At 35.5% G+C, this 27466-nt stretch overlaps 1 pseudogene; it reads left to right on the forward strand.

The window, feature by feature from the left end:
- The first annotated feature begins 16433 nt into the window (after window positions 1-16433).
- On the forward strand, window positions 16434-16824 carry LOC133074608 (calmodulin-binding transcription activator 1-like; annotated as a pseudogene).
- Window positions 16825-27466: the final 10642 nt, after the last annotated feature.

Here is a 27466-nt window from a genome sequence, read left to right on the forward strand (position 1 = left end):
CAGAGCTCATTTTAGGTAGGCTAGGCTAAGCTAAGATATTTTGTGGGTTAGGTGTATTAAATGCATTTTCGACATATGATGTTCTCAACTTACAATGTGCTTATTTGGATGTAACCCCATCGTTAAGTCGAGGAAGATCTGTACTTCATGATACAGAAAACACAAAGAATAAAGTGTTGGAAACTGATACAAACTTGGAAAAGGGTATGACAATGTGCCAAGTCAGAGAAAATATGCTTACTCTGTTTCATAAATGATGCAACTTGAAGTCAAGAATATAGTTCAGACTACCTTTGATAAGTTTTTTACAAGTAAAAAAACCCCACTTTAGTTCTCAATGTTTCTAATATTTTAAATTATAATACACTAGATAAATGTTATTTTTTAATTTTTTAAAATTTCCTTATATATTTAAAACTGAGAGTAAGACAGTTTGTATTGTTTTGACAAAATATTTAAAGGTCATGGAACAATCATATTTTTCCTTTGATTATGAAGGTCTTAGTTTGCATGTTTCTTTTTGTTTTTGTTTTGATTTTTTGCTTTGACACTACCATGAACAGCAAAGATTGTCTGTGTACTTGTTTTTTTCTTGCTGCTTTCCCTCTCCTTCTCTAACGTAAGCTCCATAAAGAAAGGGATTGTCATCTGTTTGGTTTACTAATGAATTCTAAGACCCTTATAGTAGTTCTGGCAAAATATTTGTGGGGGAAGGAGGGAGCAGAAATCAATGAATAAATGAGGGAAAGAAAAAAAAAAGGCGGACATGTGCTAATACAAAATTAGCCTTGCAAAATTTGGATATTATTTTAATGAATAGGAAGTCAATGAAGGGATTTAAGCAGGGTATTAACATAATCTGATTTATGTTTAAAGAGATAACTTTGGCTTCTTTTTAGGTAATTAAGGTAATGTGGCCAAAAATGGAGAACAGTTAAAAGGTTACTGCAGCGGTGCATGAGAGATGATAGTGACTTGATTTAACATGGTAATAGTGCAGAAAGGAAAAAGTGAATGAATATGAGATTTTTGTTGCAAAGTTCAGGAGTCTTGCCTACAGATAGGATGGAAAAAGTAAATGAAAAGAGGTATCAAGTATAACTCCTAGATTTCTGATTGACATAGCTAAATAGATACTGACCCATTTACCAAGATGGCAGATTCTGGGGGAAAAACAAGATTAAGTGTTAGTGGAGTGGAAAAACATGTCAATTTTATTTATGTGAAGTTTAAAATAGGTTTAAGATATTTGAGTGGAGACATCAGATAAGCACTTAGCTCTGTTCTGGAGCTCAGGGTAAAAATCAGATTTGTGGCATAAATTCAAGTGTATATAACAGGGTACTGAAAATTATAGGAATTGATGTTATCTCAGAAGAGAAGGCTCATGCTGAGCTCTGTGGCTATTCAATAACTGCAAGGTGGGTGGAAGAGTAACAAGAAATAAAATGGTCACTAAGTTAAAAATCAGTATCACAAAAACCAATAGACATATTTTTCAAGAAAGACATGGTCAACTTATTCAAATTTTGTTGTATCAGATTCAGTAGTATGAAGACAAAGAATTTCCTATTGGACTGTTTTAGTGTGGAGTTTTAGTTGATCTTGACAGAAACAATTTTAGGGGAGTGGTATGGATAAAGTCAGATGTAATTTAAATTTAATGCAATTCATGATTGACTTGTTTTTAAGTCTACCATCTTGATATTTGTTTTGTTTATACCATGTGTACTTCGTTCCTGTACTCTTTGAGCCCTGTCTTGTTTGGTATTAATTATTTTTACTTTAGGATAGAATTAGATTTACAGAAAAACTGTGAAGATTTTACGAAGTTCCAATATCCCTCACATGCATTTTCCCCTATTATCAAACGTTTTGCATTAGTATATTTGTCTCAATTAAGAAGCCAATGTTGACACATTATTATTAACTAAACTCCATACTTTATTCTGATTTCCTTAGTCTTTGCCTAATGTCCTTTTTTCTTCTCTTATAGGATTCCGTCCAAAATACCACATTATATTTAGTCATCACCTCCTTAGGCTCTTCTTGTCGGTAACAGTTCCCCAGATTTCCTTGTTTTCGATAACCTTGACAGTTTTTGTAGTATTTTGACACTACAGAATACACCAGAACCATCTTTTTTAATGTCCTGTCCTAGTCATAGATCAGTTATTTCTTCAAGGAACCCTGATTCTTTTTATTGGAGAACATCTTTAGAAAATAAGATTACGGTGGTTTTACAGCAAGCCTTGAAATAGAGTAGTGTGAATCCCCCAACTTTATTTTTCTTCTTCAATACTGTGTTGGATATTTTAGGTCTTTTGCCCTTCTATGTAAACGTTAGATTCAGTTTGTTGATAACCACAAAATAAGTGGGATTTTAGTTGGGATTGTATTCAATAAATGATCAAGTTGGGGAAAAAAATGAAGTCTGAACAATACTAAGCCTTGTAATCTATGAACATGAAGTACCTATCCATTTACTTAGATCTTCTTTGATTTCTTCCATATGAGTTATTTTTTTCACAGCTAGAGTCTATACATAGTATTTCTTTATTTTTGGTTCTACTATAAATGATATTTTAAAAATTATTTCAAAAACCAATTTTTCATTGCGTTATTCCCGATCTCAGGGGAAAAACTATCTGCCAACTGAAAATGTTTGTTGGATTATATATTTCCTTATTCACATTCATTCAATAATATACCACCACTATAGCTGACTATTATCCACCATCAAAGACTTACATTTATTGATATGGAAAGTAGGTCGTGGTAAATGTTCAATTAAAACTACATTTTAATAAGATTTCATTTTATAAAAAGTATACGCATATACATTTGAAAGAGAATGAAATAATATATTCCAACATATTAATAAATGATATTTTATAGTGGGAAATGGGTGGTTTCTTCCTTTGAGCTTTATTATAACTTCCAATTATTCTTTACTGAACAAACATTACTATACAGTACAAAACAAACCAATGAGAAAATTCTCATAAAGTGGAATCAGCACTTACATAAATTAAAACTACTTGTGTCACAACCCTGAGAATTTTCAGTATCAGTCATCCTAAATCTGACAATCTATTCTAGAAATCCATCAGCAAACTATAACATACAGGTGAGCGGAAGTCCTGACATGATGATAAAAGCTTCAGCCTCAACAGCAGAGAATTTAGTTTGGTTCCTTGTAGCAGCAATTGAAGCTCTCTGAAAAACTTCAGTGAATCCTAGTGATTTGGAATCCATAGATAAGCTGGGATTCTTTTAGGGTGAATTATTCACACAAAGGTACTGTCAGGTGTGTGATGAAATAACTTAGGCATGAAGTAGCTCTCAGAAACAGCTAATGTACTGAATATTGTTGCTCTGAAATGCGCAGGAAAAGCAAGCCAACTTTATGTAGTACTCCTACCAAATAAATACCAACTTAGCATATTGCCTAAAAAAGGCACTTTTTCTCCACCTTGTTTGTGTTTGCAAATAAAATTAATTACTGTCAGTCAAATAGACACACGCATACACAAGCACATATACACATCCTTTAAAACCTAATACTTGCCACTTGTCCTGTAAATATTTGTTTGAATTTCAAGTAGTTATTTTTGTCAGGTTTGTAAGATTTTGTAAATAAAAAGCCATTCCTTTGTATGTAGTCCTCTAAACGGTGACAAATGTATATTGTTATGAAACTACCACCACAAACAAGAAATAGAATATTTCCACCACTACCCCCCAAACTTTCCTTATGTCACTTTTGTCAACTGTCCCATCAATCCCCCACCTGTGAGCATAACTAAACAGATTTGTCCCAATAGTTATGCCTTTTTCCAGAATTTCATAACATTCAATCATATAGCTCATCTGCCTTTGTTTCTGGATTATTTCACTTAGCATATAGGTTCTTAGAATCAATGTTGTGCATAGATCAGTAGTTAATCCCTTTTCATGACTGAGTAGCATCCCATACTACTCAGTAGTCCGTACCGAGTAGTATGGACACAATGTGTTAATCCATTCAAACTATGATAGATATCGGGGTTGTCCGTGTGTGTGTATGTGTGTTTATGACTAAAGCTGCTCTCAGTATTTGAGTACACATCTTTGTATGAACATATAATTTTATTTCTCTTGGGTAAAAATCTATGAGTGGGAGTACTGCGTTTCATGGTATATATTTAACTTTATAAGAAGATCCAAACATCTTTCCAAAATGGCTGTATTACTTGGCATTCTAAGCACTGATGTATGAGAGCTCTAGATGCTCTGCATCCTGTCAGCCCACAGTATTATCAGTATTCTACCTATTCTATAGCTGTGGTCTTCTATCACCCATGATTAAACTTACCTTTCCCCGACTAATGATCTTAAACACCTTTTTCTGTGCTTATACAAAATCTGTATCTTTATTTGGTCATCTGCCTGTCTATATTTCCATTTTTAGGGGGTTATCTTATTATTATTTAGTTTTGACATTTATTCGTGTATTTTTGTATACAACTGCTTTGTCAAATACAATATATTTTGTAAGTATTTTTCAGTCTATAGCTTTTCTCTTTTTTTTCATTCTGTAAATATTCTTTATAAAAGAATTTCCTGAAGTGATATTCTGACCATTCTCAATATTGGATTGGACTGAGGCGAAAACCAGGGCAGACCTGGGAGCAGATAGTTGGAACCATATACAGTGGTTGGTAAGTCCTGAGTATATAAATGACACACCTAAACCTGGGGCTCAGAGCCTTTCTCATCATGCAGAGATCTAAGTTATAATCCATACACACCATTCTCCTGGAAACTTCCCTGTGATCAATTCAGAGGTCATCATATGTGGATGAAGAAATCACATCTTGACAAATCCAGTAACTCTAAATGAGACACTTTTCAGAAAAAAAAACACCCTTCTTTGTTATCACAGCACAGGTATTATTTTCAACCTGGCCCTGGACTTGAAATCTTAGGAGTCTTCATTTTCTTAATGCAAGTTCAAGTGCCCGATGCACAGTGAGGCCAAACAAACTGAAACCTCGGAGTTTGGAGCAGAAAAAGGTTTATTGCAAGACCATGCAAGAAGAAAGGTGGCTCATGCCCTGAAAAGCCTTGAGCTCCTATAGCTTTTCTTATTTTTAACACTGTTTTTTGAAGAAGAGACGTTATAAAACATGCAACCTTGTTTCTTCTTTTTCAAATTGTGTTGTCTATTCTAGTTCTCTTTCATTTCCTTATTCTATTAGTTTCCTGGAGCTGCCATAACAATATACCATGAATGTGGTGGCTTAAAACAACAGAAATTTATTCCCTTACAGTTCTGGAGGCCAAAAGTCTGAAATCAGTATCACTGGCCAAGATCAAGGTGTTCACAGAGCTGCACTCCCTCCAGAGGCTCTAGAGGAGAATCCATTCCTTGCCTCTTCCTGCTTCTAGTGGCTCCTTTGGCTTGTGGCTGCATCATTTCCATCTTCAAGGCCAGCGTCGCCAAATATCTCTGATCTGTCTTCACATTGCCTTGTCCTCTATGTGTCTGTGTCAAATCTCCATCTGTTCCACTTATAAGGACACTTGTGATTACATTTGCGACCACCTGAATAATCCAGGATAATCTCTCCATCTCAAGATTCTTAATCACATTTGCAAGGATCTCCCCCCACCATATAAGGTATCATTCTTAGGTTCCAGAAGTTAGAATGTGGATATTTTGGGGATACCATTTTTCAGCTTACCGCACTTATGCATTTTATAATCAGTTCACCTATATCTACAAAAATGTCTTGATTGATTGTTTTTGCATTGTATCTATAGATCAATTTGGGGAGAAATTACACTTTTACTATGTCAAACCTTCCAATCCACCAGCACCATATGTCTCTTCATTTACTTAAGTCTTCTTTGATTTCTTCCATTAGTGTTTAGTAGTTTTCAGAACACGGATTCTATATATATATATACATACAGCATTAGGTTTTTACTTAAGTATGTGTTTTTGAATGCATGAAATAAATGTTGGCTTCTAATTCAAATATGATATTTAATAATTTAAACTAAGGAATAGTTCATGCATTTACCTAGATGTTATAATATGTAGTAGTATAGAATCATATGAATATCTTGGTATTATGTAGGGAAGAATATTAAGTTACAGTGGGCAGTGTTGTATTTTTTATTATTATAACAATATAATTTAGTGGGATTTTATACAGAATTCAATAAGTTTTAATAATTTTTGCAGCTGTAACTTTTGCATCAATACCTGTGGGTGAAATAAGCATGTTTTAAAGCAGTGTGAATGTCTCTTTTGGAACTGAAAGCAGTATTTAACATACGCTCTTAGTTTTGGGATGAGTTTTGTTTATACTTCTACTTTCTGAGCTTCTTGGTGTTCACTAAGAGAATTGTCACAATTTTTTTCTTTTTTCTTTTCTTTTACTTCTTTGCTCAAGAGAGCAGAGTGACAGTGGAGGTGGTCAGAACTCTTCTTATACTTACATTCTGTGGAAAATACTTAGGTCAGGAAACCAGGGCAGGAGGTTCCAGAGGAACACATCTAAATACTCCTCAAACTCCAGTGATGCACTGGAAAAAAGTCTTTGGGCTAAAACATGGGTCACCAGTTTGAAGTTCACCAAGTTGTTGGAAAGAGGCAGTGAAAGGACCATGCATTCCCTGAATGCTTACTCTGGACCCGCCCTGAGAGTGAACATTATGTAGTGATATGAATTTGTGAGCTAATACCAACACTGTTATAAAAAATTGATTTGGAATATTTTAAACAATATTTTATAAATAACCGAAATAGGAGAGATTTTATGGGAAGACCACCAGAGGTAAATAATAGATACAATTTCTCTGCTGTTTCAGGAATGAAAAATATTATTGGAATATTACTGGAAAAATATTACTGGAATTTCAGTTTTGAATAAAGGTATGAATTTAAAAGATGAAAAACAACAAAAGCTAGCAGAAACAATAACAGCCATCTTGTATCTAATTCTGGGACCACCGTTATCCATACTATATTTATTTCTCACAGCCACAGTTGTAAATCTCCATCAGTGGATGGAGCTGAAGATCCATCAGGTTAATTAACTTGCCGAAAGTTACTAAGGCATCAAAGGGCCAAGTTAGAATTCAAGTTCAGGGGGCGGGGAGGGTAAATTAGGAGTATGGGATTAACATATACACACTACTATGTATAAAATATATAACCAACAAGGACCTACTCTATAGTATGGGAACTATACTCAATATTTTGTAAGAACCTATAAGGAAAAAAGAATCTGAAAAAGTATATATACAGATATATATACACACACACATATGTATATCTGAATCACCGTGCTGTATACCTGAAACTAACATGACATTGTAAATCAACTCTACTTCAATAAAAAACAATAGATTAAAAAAAATTCAGTTCTAATACACTCCAAGAGCCGAACTACTTCCATAATAGCATATTATTATTTTTTCATAGATGGTTACTGTGTAGCAAACCTTACCAAACGTGATATATATTGGGGGAAGCAGAGTGAAAGGAAATAATGGTAAAGGGATTTGTTGGTAAAAAAAAAATGTTGGACATCCATTCCAAAGCTTTGATTTCTCTTTCTTGAAAAGTCTGCCAACCTAAGAAGAGGAAATGAGAAGAAAATGCCTAAAACTGACCTAAACATAGAACTGCTTTTCAAAGGCAAAGGGGTAACATGTATATTGATTTTCTAGCCAAAGAAGAATAAAGTCATATTTGACCTTTGTTTAGGAAACAACTCTGTTCCTTTCCATAAAGTAACTTCTTATTCTTCCTCTTTGGATTACTGCTTTTAAATTATATTCTATATTAAAGGTTAAAACATTTTCTGCCCATACAATGCATCTATAATTTACAGCCCATTGATACGCTTTTCTATTTTGCTCTAAATAGCATATTCCCACCTTAGGGTCTATTATTATGTCTGACAAAATTGAAATGAGAGCATTAAAAGTTTGAATTTAGTGAGGTGTGAGACCTTTAGGGCCTTTGCAATGCATTCTTAAAAAGCTAATCCCATACAGTATTGAATTACTCCAGTGCCCTTGAGGATGTGTATTTTCTGTATTTCAAGTAATCTAATTCATGGCTCTTGTTTATATATAAAAGTAGGGGACATTGCGTGGTTACTATATCTGCCTTATTTTTAAAAAAGGACAGTTTTCTTTATTTTCTGTTAAATAGCATATGTATGCTTCATTCATATTAAATATATTGAAATGTAAGCCTTTTTTACTGCAAGTTTCAGTCCTTTTATAAGTATTCTGGATGCAGTAATGTCATCATATTTCTCCCTAGTGTACATCTACGTCCTAGACTTAGTTTCTTAGTTTTAAGAATATTTTCTAATTTATAATATTTAATCATACATTTAGATAAAAATCAACAGGGTACTTAGTAACCAAAATACCTTCCTCAAATGTATAATCATACTATACAATTTGATTTTGATTAATCTCTTATAAATTTCATATTTCAGAATTTATTCTCTACAATACTGTGTGATGAGATTACAAAGAATATGATTTAAGTAAGATCTAAGCCAGCAGAATGCCACCTACACCTACATAATAGTCTTCATAAGTTTAACATAATATGACTGAAGTTCTCATACTCTTCTTATTTTCTGAAAATAAATAAATGTGTCCTTGAAGTAACATTTTATTTTTCCTGCAATACTATATGTTTGGAATGCATACAATTTCCTCGAATTTTATATTGTATTCTATATATCTGTGTTTCCTCGATTCTTTTACTTGCAATTTTGAGGAATCTCTCATAAATCATGCCTATGAAAGCTAAATCAATAATGTTAAGAAAATTAAACATTATCATCAACTTCCTCTTCTAGTCTCTCTCATGAAAGTTGGAGAATTTTTTAAAACTGTTCATGGATGAAACCACCAACATTTTAAAACATGAGTGGCATATTGAAATAAGAAATTTATTCTCTTAAAATGACTTTTAAACATGCTCCCACTTGAATTCACCCAGACCAAAGGTTTTTGTAATGCAAGACATTGTTAAGTTGTCTGGAACAGTCAGTTGTCATTCTCAGGGCACCCTTTCTAGTAGAGCATTAACAGAAAAAATTCAATGCTTCGTTTTTCTGACAGACTAATACAAATTAATTTTTTTTTTCTGAATGTACAATATGGAAATGTGTTCTCACAAAAACATAGAAGTTTGGGAAGTTGGCATGTATTACTGAAGGATGGCTATTCTGGGACACCAGGTATTGGGCAGAGGGCAGGAAATCAAAAGATAATGAGATTACACAAGTGGAAGTTACAGCGATGTCATGGGAACACTAATATACATTTTCATGCTGAGAGTTGAGGACGATCTGGCAGGCTATCAGATCTCCTCTTGGCCTATAACTCTACTGGGAGAAAAGGTGAAAGAGTTTGGGGACCCACATTTCAGTTCCTAAGATTAAGACAAAAATATAACTTCAGGAGGAGGACCAGTGCCATGATGAGACACTTGGAAAGTCAGAGTAATAATCATGAGAGCATAAGCACATGGCATTAGATAAATTCCTCTTTGAAAGAATCTCCCTAGAGATTTTAATTGATAACCTAGTTTAAGGTTTTCTTTTTGGTATCTTTAATTTATATTCAGTTTCCTGAATTTAAGGGCATAAAAAATATCCAGGACTGGGGAAGAGGGCATGGTGTAACTGAGAGGGGTGATGAGAAGTCACAACAGCAAAGGATTTGGAGGAGGGAGATACAATTCCCTGTCTGCGATATGAAGGGCGTCTCTCTACCTCCTGGTACAGAAAAGGTATCTTTTACATTGGAGATTTATTTCCTGCTTTCAGGGGGAAAAAAGGGGGTCAGAGTGTTCTTTTGCATTGGCTGTTTCTTAAGTAACTTTAATTCAAAGTAATCGATATGCCAAAGTGGCATATTTGGGGACAGCTTGTGTTGAACTTCATCAGCCTTTAATTAAGATGGCTATCCTATGCCATGTGCTGTGCTTAAACTTTTGCTGTAGGACCTCCAAACTTCACAACAACACTGAAAACGTTGTTTTTATTTTATTGATGATAAAAACTGAGTGAAAACAATGCTAAGTTGGGTCTTTCACAGATTTATCATGACCATTAATGGATGTGGAAATAGAGGGCATAAAAGGGCATGTTGCTTGGCTGAGCTCGCACGGCCAGGCTGCTGCAGGGCAGCCCCAGCTGCAGGTGGTCCATCAGGAGACCTCTCCTCACACCCACAGACTTCAGGGCCATTGTCTCTGTCAGATTCCTCCTAATGCCTGATGGGAGCACCTGGGTCCTCTCCTAGAATACTGAGAGAAAAGGGCTAAGACGCGGTTAACAAATGAGAATGGCTGACCTTGAGAGGGCTTTCTAAGGACAGAATGGACCTGACATTGACTTAGTGTATGCCTTAGGCAGCCCTGGCAGCAGGAGTTGGCATGGCAGGGTATCTAATCAGGCCAATTCCTAGCCCCTGAAGGTTTTTAATTTCTGAAAAGCCAAGTCATTATCTCAGGTGAACTACAGATGTGATTTGGAAGAAGAGAAGACTGCAGGCTTAGCAAAAATTAAGATCATACTGGAAAGAAATGCACTTATTCAGAAAAAAGTGCCCTGGCAAACAGCTGAGATGTACAACAGTGAAAACTTAGTTATGCAGTTATTTTAAATTGCCCAAAGAAGACTTGTGACATCAGGAGGATGAAGCACCTTCAATTTAGAACTCTTGAGAAATCATGGACATGAAGACCGCTTGGATGAGAATCTGTATGCACATTATAGTTAGGACAGAATGCATGGAGTAAAAATCAAGTGAAGTGGGAGCCTGTGAGGTATTAGTTTGACTACCAGCTCCTGCGCTTACAAATTATGCAATCTTTTACAAATGACTTATCCTTTCTGATTAAAATTTTGTTATTATTACTATTATTACTATTATTATTTTGCTTATGTAAAATAGTGGATGATACTAGGTACTTCCTTGGAGAGTTTCTAAAATTTAAAGATGCTTTTAAATTCCTTTCTTACTCTCTCCTCTCTTTTTTTTTCCTGGTTCCTACAGCATCCCTCCACCTCCAAATAATACGCTCAATTCTAACTCAGATACTTTTCTTGTTTTATTTTCTTTCTTGCATATTGCTACTCAAACGTCCCTCAGATCTCTTCTTTCACAAGTAGTATTTTTGCAATCAAAGATAATTTTCTCATAATAGTAAATGTGGTACCGTTCATTAAAATAATATTTTATTGTCCTGTATATACATGTAATACAGTGCAAATAATGTATTGCAGAGTTATTAAGAAGACAGGATTTAGAGTCAAATTCATGGATTCAACTCCAGTATTTACCAGCTTTGTTACTCAGTACAAGTTGCCTGTCTACCCAAGCCTATGTTCTCTCTTTTTCTTTTTCTTTCTTTTTTTTTTTCTTCTCTTTTCTTTCCTTCATTTTTTTTCTCATTTCTTTTGTTTTCCCTTCTCTTTTCTCTTGTCTTCTTTTATTTTCAAGCCTTGGTTTTCCGACCTATAAATTGATACTAGTGCTTAGGGATAACAAGGATGTATTTATTAGTATGGAAAACTCATATGTTAGAGAAGGAAAGTTAAAGAACAAAGTAAGTAGAAATTAAATTGAGTCAAATAGTAAATTTAGAGAAGACTGTATAGATCATAAAAATTATGGAGCAATAGATAAAATAATGGAGTGAAACTATGATTTGGGGTTCATGATCAAAAAGGTGAGTTGAGCCAAGAGTAGAGTTGAGATCTAACCGAATGGAGCAGAGGGTCCACCAGAACCTGAACTTCACTCACTCAGCTCCTAGTTGCTTGGCAAAAATCACCAACCCTATTCCAGTAATATTATAATGAGAAAGAAAACATCAGAAGAGGTAATAAATAGTAATTGGGGAAAGAATTGCACTTTTATTATCTCTTTCCTGGTGTGAGATCTGAGAAGGTATTTGGGAGCAATTTGTGTTACAGACAAAAGATCAGGTTATAAATAAAATAATTTGAATCATGTGCCAAAGAGTTAAATTGAGGCTGTGTTCCCAAGAGCTTCTCTGTACACAGCTGACGCTCTTCCTCTCACTGAAGCTGGGTGATTATAAGTAATGAAGTCACATATCTACATTGTTTTGCTTTTTTCACACTTGGGAACTGCTGTCTTGAACAAGGAATTCACAGAAACATATTCTTCCAGTTGCTAGAATAAATTGGGTTGAGACTTGAAATATTTTAGCTCTTTGCTGCTTAAAATTTTTTCCATATACTTTAGTTGCCTAGAGTACTGGGCTCACATACAGAAGGTAATAGTAATAGAAAATGAAGCCAACAACTATTTTGTAGCGTGTGACTATGAGGAGCTAAGGTGAGAATGATTGTACAAGCCTGTCACCACGCCTGTGTCAAAGATGAACAAAGTTAGTTAAGTGTTAAGGACAGATTTTAATCAGTAATACAATGTTGCAGTAGGGAAAAGAGTCCAGTATGAATTGAATTGAATTGAATTGAATTGAATTGAATTGAATTGAATTGAACTGGGATGTGCAATGAGGTGACTGGGCATTTTTAAAGAAGAATGAAGGAATAGTGGGAGGGGCCAGGGGGGCTCACTACGTGAAAACTTACAGAGAGTTAGTGTAAATGCTATTCGAACAAACGTGTCAGTTCCCTGGAGATTATGGAAATTAGGATTCTATTCTCCCATGGGCACTGTGAGACAGAGGCCCTCTCCTTCCTGATGATCACATTTCAAAGGAAAGGCTTCTTAGGTCACTCTTGAGTTATAGGAGATACATATACATCTCAAAGAGACAGAGGAAAGATTCACAATTTTAAGCCCTTTTCAGCAAATGTTTTAAGAAAGTAAGGTTAGTAGCCTCTGGTCAAGGGTTGGCTAGAACAAACGGTAAATTCTTTTGGCAACCTTGAGCTTCCTCAGGCAGGCACTTTAAGGGAAAGTGCCATCATCCTAGATATGCAGCCTTGAGCTGTTAGAAGCCATGTTAGCATTTAAGCCTTTTAATGTGAGTAAAAAAAGGGAGACTAGGTGAAATCATTTTTTTGCTGAGCATCTGGAGTTTTTATAGGCCAAGGTTGAGGTCTGCTCAAAAAGAGGGCTCAGAGGAACTTGGCTAGAGTTTGATTAAGGAGAGAATCTGTGTTACCTGGCACATAGTAAGTGCACAGAAAATGCTATATATCATCACTATTATCTAATTGACTCTTTTCTGCAATCTTATGAGTTTTGTTAATCTTTTAATTAAAACTGCTGAACGTGAGCAGATTATTTAGGGTCACAGACCTAAACAGCTTTTCACTATGTCCTTTTCTCTAGCTCCTTCGGGTCCTCTCACCCATCACCTTCACAGCGTAAGATCATGAACACAGGAAAAAACATGAGAAGAACTAGTTAGACTGAAATTCACTGGTGCCTGGCCCACACTCTTATCACAATATCACCTAGAATCTTAAGATAGTTTCAAACTGGCTTCCCTACCACCAGTATTGTCACTTCCTAGATATGCTCCAAAATAATACCATATTTGCCTTTCTAATCAAAAATTTGATTTTTCACTCAATGCTGCAAATTAAACACACACGTGTGCATGCACACACACAATCATACTCCTTAGCTTAGCACAGATATCCTTTCATGAGTACATACCTACCTTACTTTTCAGCTTCTTATTTTGCCTTTTATCCTCTTGTACTTATTTTATCATCACTCTTTGAATAGCATTTGGCCTGAATAGATATCCTCAATCAATTCTCCACATTCTAATAAAATAAACTCTCTCATTCTTCAAGATCTTCATATAGATAACCTCCTCTTTCAAGTTTTCCTTGACTCCAAGATATAGCATCTTCTAGGCTTGCACTTTAAAAATATTCTGTGGATAATCTAGTAATGGTATTTGACAAATTATACTGGGATGTGTCTGTGTAAGTATGTGTTTCTTTCCACAATATCTGAGTGCTAGAAAGGCAAGGGTTTCTTTGTTCCTCAGTTTCTCAGATTAGCAAGGGCTCTGATACACAGTAAACACTCAATATATGGTAAATAAATGAATGGATACATGTAAAAATGAGTAACAACAGCAGAAAATATTACAAAACTGGGCTTCCCTCGTGGCACAGTGGTTGAGAATCTGCCTGCCAATGCAGGGGACACGGGTTCGAGCCCTGGTCTGGGAAGATCCCACATGCCGCGGAGCAACTAGGCCCGTGAGCCACAACTACTGAGCCTGCGCATCTGAAGCCTGTGCTCCGCCACAAGAGAAGCCGCGACAGTGAGAGGCCCGCGCACCGCGATGAAGATTGGCCCCCGCTCGCCGCAACTAGAGAAAGCCCTTGCACGGAAACAAAGACCCAACACAGACCAAAAAAGAAAAATAAATAATAAATAAATAAATTTAAAAATATATATATTACAAAACTTCATTGAATGCTTATGCAGTATGAATCTGTGAGCTTGACACTGCAGCTACAAATACAAATGGGAAGCATTTAGGTAAGGTTTTGAATGTTTTTCTCATTTATTTAAAGTAATATGCTCCCCACTGAACTTGAACCTGGGTAAATTTGTGCTCTATTATTAACTACTTTTTCTTGGAGGATTGTTATCTAGGGTTTTCTATACAGCAAAGTATAAAAATCACAGAATAGAAAACAATTTGATTTGGTGAGAAAATCCTTGCAAGCTTCAAGTCCCAAGCTCATTATTTATTTACTACTGGAGGCTGTAATCTTTACTCCAAAGAACTGCCCCATCATTTAGAGATCTTCAATCTGCTGTTGAAAAATAACATACAAACCAGGGATTGTGATCTGCCTGAATCAAATTTGGCTTAAGACAAATCTAGGTCTAGTCTTGTAAAAAGAGCAAATGAATGAAAAGGTACAGACAGCACCAATGCTGCCATTCCAGGCAGCTAGTGCTGACCACCCTCAAGCATCATTAATCAGTATAAGGAACTTAAATAAGGCAGGTCACTGCACACTCATTCTTTGAGCCTCAGTGACCTGTGAAGGTCTGGACCCAGTGACCTCTACACCTCTACAGGAATATCCTGGTTTGTGGACGATGAAACATTTAGGGGCTTGATATTTCCAAGTTATTATTTAAAGCTTTTTTTGATAGACACTGTAAAATTGTTTCTGTGATACGGACAGGAACGTCTGTGCATTGAGCGATGTTCATTTCAGACACCAATGGTATGACCTTAAGCTATTATTTGTTTTCTGAGCTTCAGTATCCTACTCCAAAAGATTACTTCCCTTTCTCAAAGGCTATCATTGAAATTTTATTATTCTTATATTCAAAAACTAGAAATTAAAAAAGCTTCTGGAGGTCAGAAATTGAGAGAGTAAATTGCTCATTGAGAGGTTAAAGCTGTGTGTGCGCTCTTACTGTTGTCATTAGAAATGGATCCTTAGAGCTGTCCTCTCCTGCACCCAAAATAGGATAATATGAATGTGTTCTTCTCCAAAAAAAAATATGAACGTTCTTTTATCTTTTAAGAACAAGTTAAATCATTCATAATGTGGTGTGAATCATAAAGAAACATAATCTCGTGTTTGTGTTAAGGAGGAAACGTGTACCTCTAAAAATGTACAGTGTCATGTGAAGAGAAAATTCCTCCTGAATATTGCTTGTTTTTTCCTTCCTGCTAATTTTAGAGGTGTTACCACACAAAACCTGCCTTCATTCAAGATGCAGTGATTGCCAGTGTTTCAATCAGATGGCACTGATAGAAGTGTGATGAGTTTGTACCCATAACACATTTAAAAATAATTTGTACTAAAAATATGCTCTGTAAGACTTAATAACATCCAGAGTTCCCAGTTTATACATGAGATATAAACAGAAAATATATTTTGAAATCTTTATTGCAAGCTTGTATGAAAATTGAATGTATAAATGAGGAAGAGGGTTGTGTAAGGCCATTTGCTAACTAGACAGCTTGGCTAAAAGGGATGTAGACCAGGAGAGGAGTGGGTGACAGATGTGATTTTTATCACCTGTGACCCCATGACTCTATCAATGAGATCACGCTAAATTTACCATTCTTTCTGTGTCTTCTGTGGTCAGATCAGAGGATGCAGCCCCTGCACGGTAACTGGGTTGTTATACCTGGGGAATTTGGACCTCAGGAACAATAGGTAGGAAGAGGGGATAACGCTAATTTTGAAGTCTTATGGCATCCATAGCTTTATAACTCTGTGCTAAATCCACATCAGTTTCAGGGCATCCTCCACTAACAGGACTGTCTCCCTCCTCTGCCTGTTCTCCCATCCTCAAGATGCCAAGCTGACTGAGAGAGCCACAGAATTACAGCGTGGCGGCGGCGGTACGAGGCGCGCGCTCAGGTCCCGGTCGCGAGAAGGAAGAGGATGTGACGCGCGGAGGGGGAATGGCTGCAGCAAACAAGCCGCAAGAGCGTTTCGCAAAGTGTATTCTGCGGCGTTAGCACCTGCTGTGCTCTCAACACCGCGCCACCTATAGATGATCATGGGAATAGCAGTAGTCATGTAAAAATCTTTTCACCGAAAAAGCTGCTTGAATGTCTGCCGAAACGTTCAAGTTTACTCAAAGAGAGGCACCGCTGGAACACTAATGAGAGATTATGATGTAGCCGTCCTTTTGGATTTCTTTTTAATAATGTGTGACCCTTCACCTTTGATCCCCTGACATGCATTACCTTGGTAACCATTTCATTTTTTAATTTAATTTCATTTTTTGATTTTGGTGTACAAGCTGTAATATTTCATCTCTCGAAGTGTAAGAGGCTGATTCCCTCAAATAGAGATACCCCTTTGAGCGATAAATTTGCAAAATGCTGTCTTTATTTTCTGTATTAAAATTGATTTCAGTTTTAAAAATAAAGTGTAATCTGTGTTTTCATCCTTTAAAAAAAAAAAAAAAACTTACCTGCAGAAGTGGCTTGGCCGTGGGGAGAGTTACTGAAGATGAAGATGGAAAATATCAAACATGTTTCCCTAGGAAAGTAAATCCTCCTCCAACCTACTCTCTTCTAGTGCTTTCATGTGTTCACCTGGCTTTCTTCTCTAGCACATATTCTGTGGTCTCCTGAAAGGTGGGGACCAATTTAATTCTGGGCCTGATATGAAATAGTACACAATGAATGTGGACAGAAGAAAGAATGTACAGGGAGAGTGATGAGAGAGCATAAGAGGGAAAAAAAGGAGAAAAGGGGAGGAGGAAGAAAGACATTTAGGAAGGAGATACTTTAGCTTAATTGTCTTAAGTCACCATCTATTGTATTCCCCCAAATGCCCCCTTTCAAATCTGCTTGTCATATCAGAGATATCCAAGAAATAGCACCTGTTTAAGCAGATGTTTTTAAAACACTTTGTATATAAATTAGCAGATTTAATTTTTAGCTGTGGAGGAATGCTATGTGGTAGGTATTGTAAGAAAGGTAAATATTATCTTCTTTATAAAAAGAGAAACAAAATCTCATAGAGTATAACACTAGATTACAAATTCTGTTCTGCTGGATTCTACTTAGTTCTCAAGGTTCTGTTTGATTCCAGCTCCTTCAGGATGCCCACCACGACAGCTCTAGTTCACAATGCTTTCTTGGGTCTCTGAAAAAACACTAGAAAATAGGATTTAGTCCTTATCCAAATATTGCTTCTTAGATTTGATTATGTTTTGTTTATGCACCTTCTTTCCATCTAGATAACAAACCCTTGGGGTATGCCATATTTTCAAACATCTGACAAAGAAAAGGAACTTAATAATCATTCTTTGGTGGACCAGAGAGCATCACATAATATAGAATTACAGGGAAATATACATCATTTAAATAGATTCTGATTCAAATGCTTATCAAGGACCTAGAACCCTAGAAAATTTTAAAGTTTGATGGGTGTTCTCCTGCCATGCTTATCTTAACCTTGAGTATATTTCAATATCTGTATTTCTTAGACTATGCATAATCTCTGCTTTATACCAACGGAGTCATTTCCAGTGGTTCTTCCTTTAAATGTATCTTCTAATTGGCTATCAGCACGTTCTTTCCATAATTAGCCTACAGCATTCACTTGCTTAAATCACCTCGGTGGTACCCTGGAGATTAGAGAATAGTTCAAATTCCTCGGTTCATCATCCATAGAACTTGCCATTCTCAAAATGCTTAATCTAATTTCATGGTTCTCTGTCTTCTTCCAGTGTCCAAGATACTTTTTCTTTACTGTCCAAACTTTAACTATCCTTTAAGATCAAACTCAACTGCTACATCCTTTCCAAAGACTTCTCTGGACAAATTGTCCGCTGTCCTGTAACACTTTGTGCCTTTATCATTCATCATTATTTTTTCCATATAGATTAACACTGTACCTGGCACATCACCAGTGCTCAATAACTATGTGCAGAATAAGTGAATAACTAACTCATTAATTCATGAGTTAGCCAACTAACTAATTAAGCAGTTTCTTCCCTCCTCCATGTCTCATCTTCATTTTTTATGGAATAGTTTCTTTGGTTCAAAATATACTCTGAGGGTCTTCTCAGTGATGACATTCTAAGTGTCTACATTATTAATGAGATAATATGCAAGTGTGGTATAATGCACTGTTCCCAACTTGCATTGCAAAATATAAGTATGTTTTGTAGGTAAATATAGGCTTACCAAGGTCAAGTTGGGGAAAGTTGGCAACCCCACTCCCAGTGTCTCCTCAGACATGCACATTAGCACATAAAATGCTAGATAAGGTCCTCAGTAACAAAATATGTACAACTTTTTTTGGAGGGGTGGGGGCGTGGAGAATTGGTTCCAGGATCCCTGCTGAAGTCCCTTATATAAAATCACGTAGTATTTGTATACAACCTACGCACGCACTTTCGTATATTTTAAATCATCTCTAGATTATTTATAATACCTAATACAATGTACATGCTATTATATAAAGAGTTGCCAGAACAAGGCAGATTCAAGTTTTACTTTTTGGGATTTTCTTGAATTTTTTTTGAATATTTTTCATCCATGGTTGATTAAATCCACAGATTGGGAACCCATGATCATGAAGGGCTGACTTTATAACTTCCTTGAACTCAGTAATTTCAAATTTAAGTGTGTAATAAACACAGTTGTATCACAATGTCCCCATTAATGTCTTAGAGTCAAACCGAAGATTCTCTGTGTTAAGCTAAAGCAAAGAACCCAGTTAAGTTACCTTTACGGTTTCAGATAGGAAAGGAAAGGAGAGGGACAGCTTCTATGCCTTTGTATGAGCTTAGCACTGAATTAGGTACCATCTTTCCCAGTAAGTAATTACCCAAGGCTATGAGGAAAACACGGTTGACCATCATGAAGAACAGAGGAAGTAACAAGGAAAAAGAGAAGTTAAAGACCTATTCAGAGTAATCCAGCTACTAATAAGGGAGACTGGGATTGGATGCTGTTCTTTTATGTTTGGTTTCATTTGATATAGAGGTTATTCTTAGTTTCATATTTCATCTTATATTTTAGCAAAGTTCCAGTGTGTCTTGGATTTTAAAGTAAATTAACTGTACATGGCATAATTTTTTTTTAAAAAATTAAATAACTATACTTAGAGGAGTCATGCTAACATTTTTTTTTTCTTTTCCAGAAAGCTCCTTTAGGTCTAAGAACATTTTTTAAAACTGTGAAATTATTACTTATGGAAGAAAAAATGACAACCCAGAGTTTTAACAATAAGAAGCTTCATCATAATATGCTTCAGATATTAAAAGCAGTGGTGATAACTTTAAAGATTTTGATGAGATTAAGACAAACTATAAACCCAGCATGTAAACAACATGCCCATTTGGGATTACTTAGAATAACAATAATTTTTCTGTGTAACAATATTTTTTAATAAAACATACTAGAAAAGGCAAAGTTTTTAAGCTTACATGTTAATGGTGGAGATAATATTAAAGCTGTGATTATATTTTTTTTTTCTTTGAAGGTTTCTGGCACTAAAAACTCATTTAAAAGTCATAGGTAAAAAGAAATAACAATGCACTTGTAATTAAAAGCCTGATTCCACTTACCTAATTTTTGGACAAGCAAATTTTCTCTTTTGGTTCTTAAACTCCTTCATAGCAGAATATTTCTCCTCCTGTGTCAGTCAAGGCCCAGCCTCTACCTGTGAGCCTGCTGGACCACTAAGGGGAGATGTAGCCATTCTGGAGAAGTAATGTGAGGGAAAGAAAGCTGGACAGGAGAAGGTAAAAAGGTGGGGACATCCCTGGCTTCTCATTTTCTGTTGCTCTCTAATCCCCTGACAGTGCAGTTGGCAAAGAAACCTAGAGAAAAAAGTTTTAGGGGCCCGTAGCCCCCTCAAGAGCAGAGAAGAGCAGGGAAAGGCAGAAAATAGCTCTGAGAAAGAATCAGTACAGAAACAGCACACACACCTATCATTATACAATTATTCTTCAGATCAGAATTTATTCATAACAGTAATAACCTGCAGTTACCTAGAACTTTATAGTTTACAAAGCACAGTCGTCGTATGTCACTTAATTGTTCTGATAAATCTGTGAGGTCATTGTCATAACAAGGAAACAAGTATTCAGAGAGGAAAATTAATTTATACAAGATTACACAGAGGAGAGAAGTGTAGGATTTGAAGATCAATATCTTCCAGATTAATATCTCTTGTCTCTCTCTCTCTGTCTCTCTCCACATATATAAACATACATACATTTTATACATACATACATCTAATCATGTCACATATATATATAAATTTGCTTAACATTTTCTACATTATTTATTTCAACCAGATATGCATATTACTTTTCAAAATGTTTATTTAAATGTTAAAAACAAAATATGTGCTCTTCTTCAAAAGGACTTGGCAACCTACAAGTAATTCCAATAACTTCAAATTATCATGTTAATGCTTTAAAACAATTAGACTGGCTGACGTTTAGAACCAGAGGGAACTTTGCTAAGAAATTTTACTCTTTTTTACCCTCAATGGTAAAATTACTTCCTAGGATTATACCATTAATTTTTAGCAAAATCTTACTAGCACCCTGGTTTCCTGAATCCCAATTTAGTATTAATTCCACTGTCTAATAAAGACCCCATGTGTGCCTATATGCCACCTACTGTAACATACAGTAGTGAAGATTTACTTAATCCTTATGTGTCCTGCTAGACTTTGTACCCTGTGAGAGTATGGATGGTTTCAATTGTTTGCATATCTGAAATCTTAGTACCTAAAAGCATCTCCTAATTTAACATGTTTAGAGGAATGACAATTCGAGCATTTTATATTGTTTAAATAATTTTAAAGTTCCCTTCACTTGACTATATTTCTTTATCCTCATGTCTATTCTGGGAAACACATAGCAAAACCATTATCATTCCTTTGCATATGAAGAAAATGGTCGTAAAATTTAAAAGATTTTCCAGTGATAATATAACAAATATACAGCAGAGCAAGGTATTTTGACGGGGATTGGGAGATTCTTTCCTTTCCTGAGGTTATTATGTACACAGATGTAGAAGCTGAAAAGGTTTCCTTATAAACTCTAAAATTAAGCATGACTCCAATGATAGTGGACTAAATTTAATGTGGAAAAAAAGTTTATCTTTACCACATACTTACCATGTCTAGTGTTATTTATTTACTCATGTAGGTCTTTTCTATCTGGCACCAATTTTATTCTGTCTGAAGAATTATGTTTAACATTTTTTATACTGCAGATCTGTCAACAATGAGTTAATGTTTAAAAACAATCTTTATTTTTCTTCATTTTTGACATATGTTTTCATTGCAAATAAAATTTTAGTTTGAAAGTCTTTTTTCCTCCAGCACTTTAAATATGTCTTTGTCTTCTGACTTGCAGAATTTCTTGCAGAATTTCTTGCCTACTTGTCAGTAGGCAAAAAATTATATCCTTATTCCCCTCTATTTAATATGCCTTTTTTTTTTTTTTTTTTTTTTTTTTTTTTTTTACTCAGGATTAGGATTTTTCTTATCACTCTTTTTTTTTGTAACATTTTTAATATGATGTGTGTTGTTTTATGACTTTTTGGGAGTTTGTTCTGTGTATGTTTCATTTAACATTGTGAATGTGTGCATTTATACTTTTATAATTGTTTAAAATTCTGTGGCCGTTATTCCTTGAAATATATTTCTTTTCCTGCACCTCTGTTTTCCTTTTGTGACACAAAGTGTTCATATATTAAACCACTTTACACTGTCTCCCAGGTCACTGAAACTCTATTCATTTTTCTTTTCCTACTTGGTTTCAGTTTATTAAATTGTATTGTTTTGTCTTCAATTTCATCACTCTTCTTCTTCGGTGGCTAATATTCTATTAAGCTCATCCAGTAAATTTTTCATGTTAGATACTGTATTTTTACATATCTAGAAAATTTCATTTATTCTTTTTATGTATTCAATTTTTCTTCTCAAAACACTCAGGATTTTCTTTAAATCCTTGAATTTATTTATAATATCTGTTTTAAAGTCATTGCCCATTGAGTCCATAATATCTGTTATTTTTGTCTGTTTCAAATGACTACTTTTCCTCCCACATTTTTGTTGAACACCAGATTTAAAAATTTTTATATTTTTGGGTGCTGTACTTGGTTGCATTACTTTAAAGAGCATTGGTCTGAGTTCTAGTAGTCTTTGAGGCTCATTTTAAAGCTTTTGAGTACAAGTCTAGAGCAGCCTTACTCTAGGGTAATTTATCCTTACTTCTAAGGCAGAGTCCTCCTTGGGCCTCTATTGGGGCTCAAGTATTCAGTGAGGTTTCTGGCCCCTAGGTGGTAAGAACTAAAACAATCCCTTCCTCTGTGTGGATTCTGGAATCTGTTTATTTTAACGTTCCCCTAGAATCATTCCTTTTCCAGCAGTAGGGCTTTGAAGAGCCATGTAGAATTTCAGTCAATGACTCTAAGAAACCTCTTATATATTTCTCTTACTCTTTCTCTCAATAATTTCCTCTTCTCCCGTCCTCTGCTCCCCAAATTCTAGTCCCTTTAACTTCTACAGATTTCTATCTCTTCTCCGTAACTTAACATGGACTTTGGATACCTCTTCTTTGCTCAGCAGGTTGAGGGAGGTGTATAAATCAGTGTCACAACTAAACTTTGGAAGGGAGACTTCTTTGCTTTGAGTTCTAAATTTCTAAGTGGTAGACTCTGCACAGTGAAGGTGGATTGGCTATTCAGGAGAATCTGAAATCATGAAATTTCTGTTTTACTATTTTTTGTTTCCTCTATTGCCTCTTTTTGAATAAAATTGATTTTTTAAAAATAATGGTCTACGGTTGAAGCAGCAATACTATAAGTCTTTTAGGGTATTGATAACTCAGACTTTAAAGGCCTTTATAGATACCCAAATCAGACTATCTGTTTGACAGTCATAAGGAAGTTTAGAGAGAAAAAAATAATCAACATTTGGATTAGCTCTATGTAACACTATATTCTAGATGATAATGCAAATTCACAAATGAACGTTGGCAGTGCTTGCAGCCATTTGGGTCAGATGTATTAAATTATTTGTGGGCAATTTGAGAACTTTGAATGCTGTAATACATAAATATGATTAGTTTAATCTAGGAAACCTCATTAATAAAATACAATCAGACTTTATGAGCACACTGTGTATGTAAGGATTCTCACTTCTGCTTTAGGAATTCTAACAGTTTGTTGGTTTAAAAAGCAGTACTGTCTTCTTCCTATGTATTGATATTAGTTTTCAATTTGCCAGCAACTATATCTTTTCTATTATAAACATAAACTATTACATTTGGCATTTTTATATATTTGCCACCTTGGCCTTTTACTTGTCTGACATGGAACGGATGTAAAATAAAGGAACAGAAGAGCTGGATTTGTGATTTGTGCTCCGTTTAGTGGCTGTGGGCATGTCTCTTAACCTTTCTCAACACATTCTTCTCAACAGTAGAAGGAGACTAACTTATAACTCATAGACTTTGCTAACATCAGCTACAGAAACAAATGTGAAAGAATTCTATAAATGAAAAAATACTTTGCATTAATTATTGACTATCTAAATATACATTTATATATTTAGCCATCTTCTCAAGAATGAGTGGGCCAAGGACATAAACCCTAAATCAGCAGTTTAATATGGTTGTACCATTCCCCATGCTTGATTTCACAAATCCCATAGCTTTAAGAGTATAAAAAGAGATAATGGAATACACTATTGCCTGCTGAAGTCTGGGCCCTGGACTCTTAAGTTTACTTAACCAGAACCCTTCACATTTTGGTTACTTTCAATTCACTTAGCTTTTGGAATAGAGCCCCAGTCCCTTTTTAACTCATTAGTCTCACAGATGGAAAATAAAAAGGAAGAACAGTGTGACATCATTCAAAAGACCAAAGAAAAATAAAGAATATTTCAAGACATATGGAACTTTTGGACTTTTAATCACTCTCCTGAAAGCTCCAATCCCCAGCACTAAGACTCAAAGTGATAAGAACAACTAGTCCCTTACAATAGGCCCCCGACACCAACAGATCTACCCGTGTCATGTCCAGACAGAGCAGCAAAATCCACATCCAAATATAAATTTGAAAAACTCCTTTAAAAATAAAAGTTCCAAGGAACGATACATTTTTTTTCAATTCCCCTCATTCAGAGAATACCACAATTAATAATGCCTTAAGGAGATCCTTTCAGTGTTCAGTGTAGTGTCATGTGCTACGAGGCATACAGAAATAACAGAATACATGAAATTTAGAAGTTTGTAATGATCAGATAAGTCTAAGAAAAACACATTATCTTTATTTTAACAGCTTTTAGATTTTCATTTACTGGTTTATTTTTGTTTTGTTTTGTTTTGTTTAGGCAAATGCCTTTTTCATCTACCTAGAACATATTATGGAGAATAGCCTGACTTGATTCCCCACACACACACACCAGCAGTGGATACTCAACTAACCCAAAGACATTTATTCAATAATTTATCCTTCACTACTCAGTTGAAATATGACTATTTCATGCATATTATATTACTATTATATATATCTTACATATGTGTCTTACATAAGCATAAGCTCAGTTCTCTAATCTTTTATTTCATTGACTTTTTGGTCAAATCTGTACCATATCACACTCACCTGATTAATAACGTTTTAATATATAATATGTAGTAAGGCAAACCACTATCCTTATTCTTCTTTCTTAAAATTACCTTGACTGTTCTTGCACATTCATGATTCCTTATAAATTTTAATATCAGCTTCTCAAGATCTATACATATTTGACTTCTTGGGCAGTATGGAGGGCATAATAAACTCCTCCCTCTTTTGGAATAAAGAAAATACTTCAGATCTGTGGTCAATTTGATAAACATTCTCTAAATCATTACTTTGTATCAGGCAATCTGTTAGACATGAGGTCTAAAAGAATTAATTAAATGAGAAAACATCTTGCCCTCCTAAGACTTTAATCTTATGGGGAGGGTACAGAAACATAAAAGGATGAGTGCTCTAAAAGCATTTTCTGTAGTTACTTCCTGGGCAGTGTTTTCTATTATTCCCTGCAGTGTGTACCATGGCCATTCTCCCACCCATGAGACACTCTATTGGATTTTGCTGTTCAACTCTTTCTTATATTTCATGCTAAACTTACACATGCACTGTTTATTTTTTTAATGCATTGTGTGCCTTCTATGGGCTACCTCCTGTAGTTGGATATGGAAGTGGTCCATTCCCTCTAGGATCTGATGATCTAGAGGTAGGGGCAGGCAGGGAGACAAGTACAGTAGTAAATACTGTGAAAAAGGAGTGCAGGATGCAATGAGCACTACAGAGTGTGGGCAGAACACTGAATTTTGGAGATTAAGGACTTCCTCTCACACTGCTGGCTCTGAGCCTCCACTGTCCCATGTACCACTGTGGAAGGTTGAAGATGTTACTTACATTCCCTGAGTCTCAGCTTTGATCTGTAAAATGAGGGTAATAGGGCTTCCCTGGTGGTGCAGTGGTTAAGAATCCGCCTGCCAAAGCAGGGGACACGGGTTCGATCTCTGGTCCGGGAAGATCCCACATGCCACAGAGCCACATGCACCACAACTACTGAGCCTGCACTCTAGAGCCCGTGAGCCACAACTGCTGAGCCCGCATGTCACAACTACTGAAGCCCGCATGCCTAGAGCCCGTGCTCCGCAACAAGAGAAGCCACCGCAATGAGAAGCCTGCTCACTGCAATGAAGAGTAGCCCCCGCTCGCCGCAACTAGAGAAAGCCTGTGTGCAGCAACAAAGACCCAATGCAGCCAAAAATAAATGAATAAAATAATAAATTTATTTTAAAAAAATGAGGGTAATAACAGAACCTTCCACATAGAGTGAGGTGATCCATGCAAAACCCTTAGAACAGTCACAGAATAAGTGCTCAAAGAATAATAACTACTATTATTATTGTTATTAATGGTCAGGGAAATTTTTTTAAAGGAGATGAATGCTTCGTATGAATCATTAGAAGGATGAAGAAAGAAGAGCTAAGGGAATAATTTTATAAATTACATTGCTAGCCATTAGGTTCAGCCCAATATCAAAAACCACCAAAATTCTACGTGGTGGTTATCTTGATGCACATTTTTACAGATGAGGAAACAGGCCCAAAGAAGTTAAGAAAGTTTCTCAGAAGTATTGTCCAGTAAGAAGCAAAGATGGAAATCAAATATTACAGTTCTGATTTCACATTGTGCACCTATTACTCTAAATAGGGATGCCTGCTTCCTGCCCGTTAACTACTCATAATAAGATATGAGTCACTAGGACTGTTAAGGCAGTGCACTGTTAAAGCAGAATCTGAGCTTTTCTCTGCCCACTCATCTAAAATGCCTTTTGTTCTGATGGCACAGTCTTTACAACTGGTAATGGAAGAGAAAGGGAAACGTATTCATTTCAATTTTATTTTAAAGGAATGTTAGAGTGAGTTAGGTTGGGGGAAGAATTTTGTCTTTTGACCAGTGTAACTAGAGAATTTTAATCTTGAATTCTTTTTGAGAACACTGTCAGGCTCCAAGGAGCAAAGCTAGAATACAGTCACTTCTCTCAATATGTGTTTAGGGATTGCAATAAAATGAAAATTTCTACCCAATAGAAAGCACAGTTTGAATTATTGATGGTCTGACACTCTTGTGTGGGTTTTCCCTTTTAGTGCTGAGGTACATGCAAATTTGGTGATGTTAAAAAGTCATATTATGCCATTTTAGAAAAGGGGTAAACATTGAGATTCTGAGTTCATGATAATTGAATTTTAAACATTCCCCAATTTTTCTTCCTTATCTTAAAGTTTCACATTCATATCCTGAGGCCATCTGCAGTGTCTCAATGTAACAATCCATCAGCTTGATTTTAAACCTATTCTATCCATGCCTCAAGCATAAAACATGCCTATCTACCATGCCAGCTCAGAAAAATATTTG

This window comes from Eubalaena glacialis, chromosome 14, assembly GCF_028564815.1.
Source record: "Eubalaena glacialis isolate mEubGla1 chromosome 14, mEubGla1.1.hap2.+ XY, whole genome shotgun sequence".
NCBI classification, from domain to species: Eukaryota; Metazoa; Chordata; class Mammalia; order Artiodactyla; family Balaenidae; genus Eubalaena; species Eubalaena glacialis.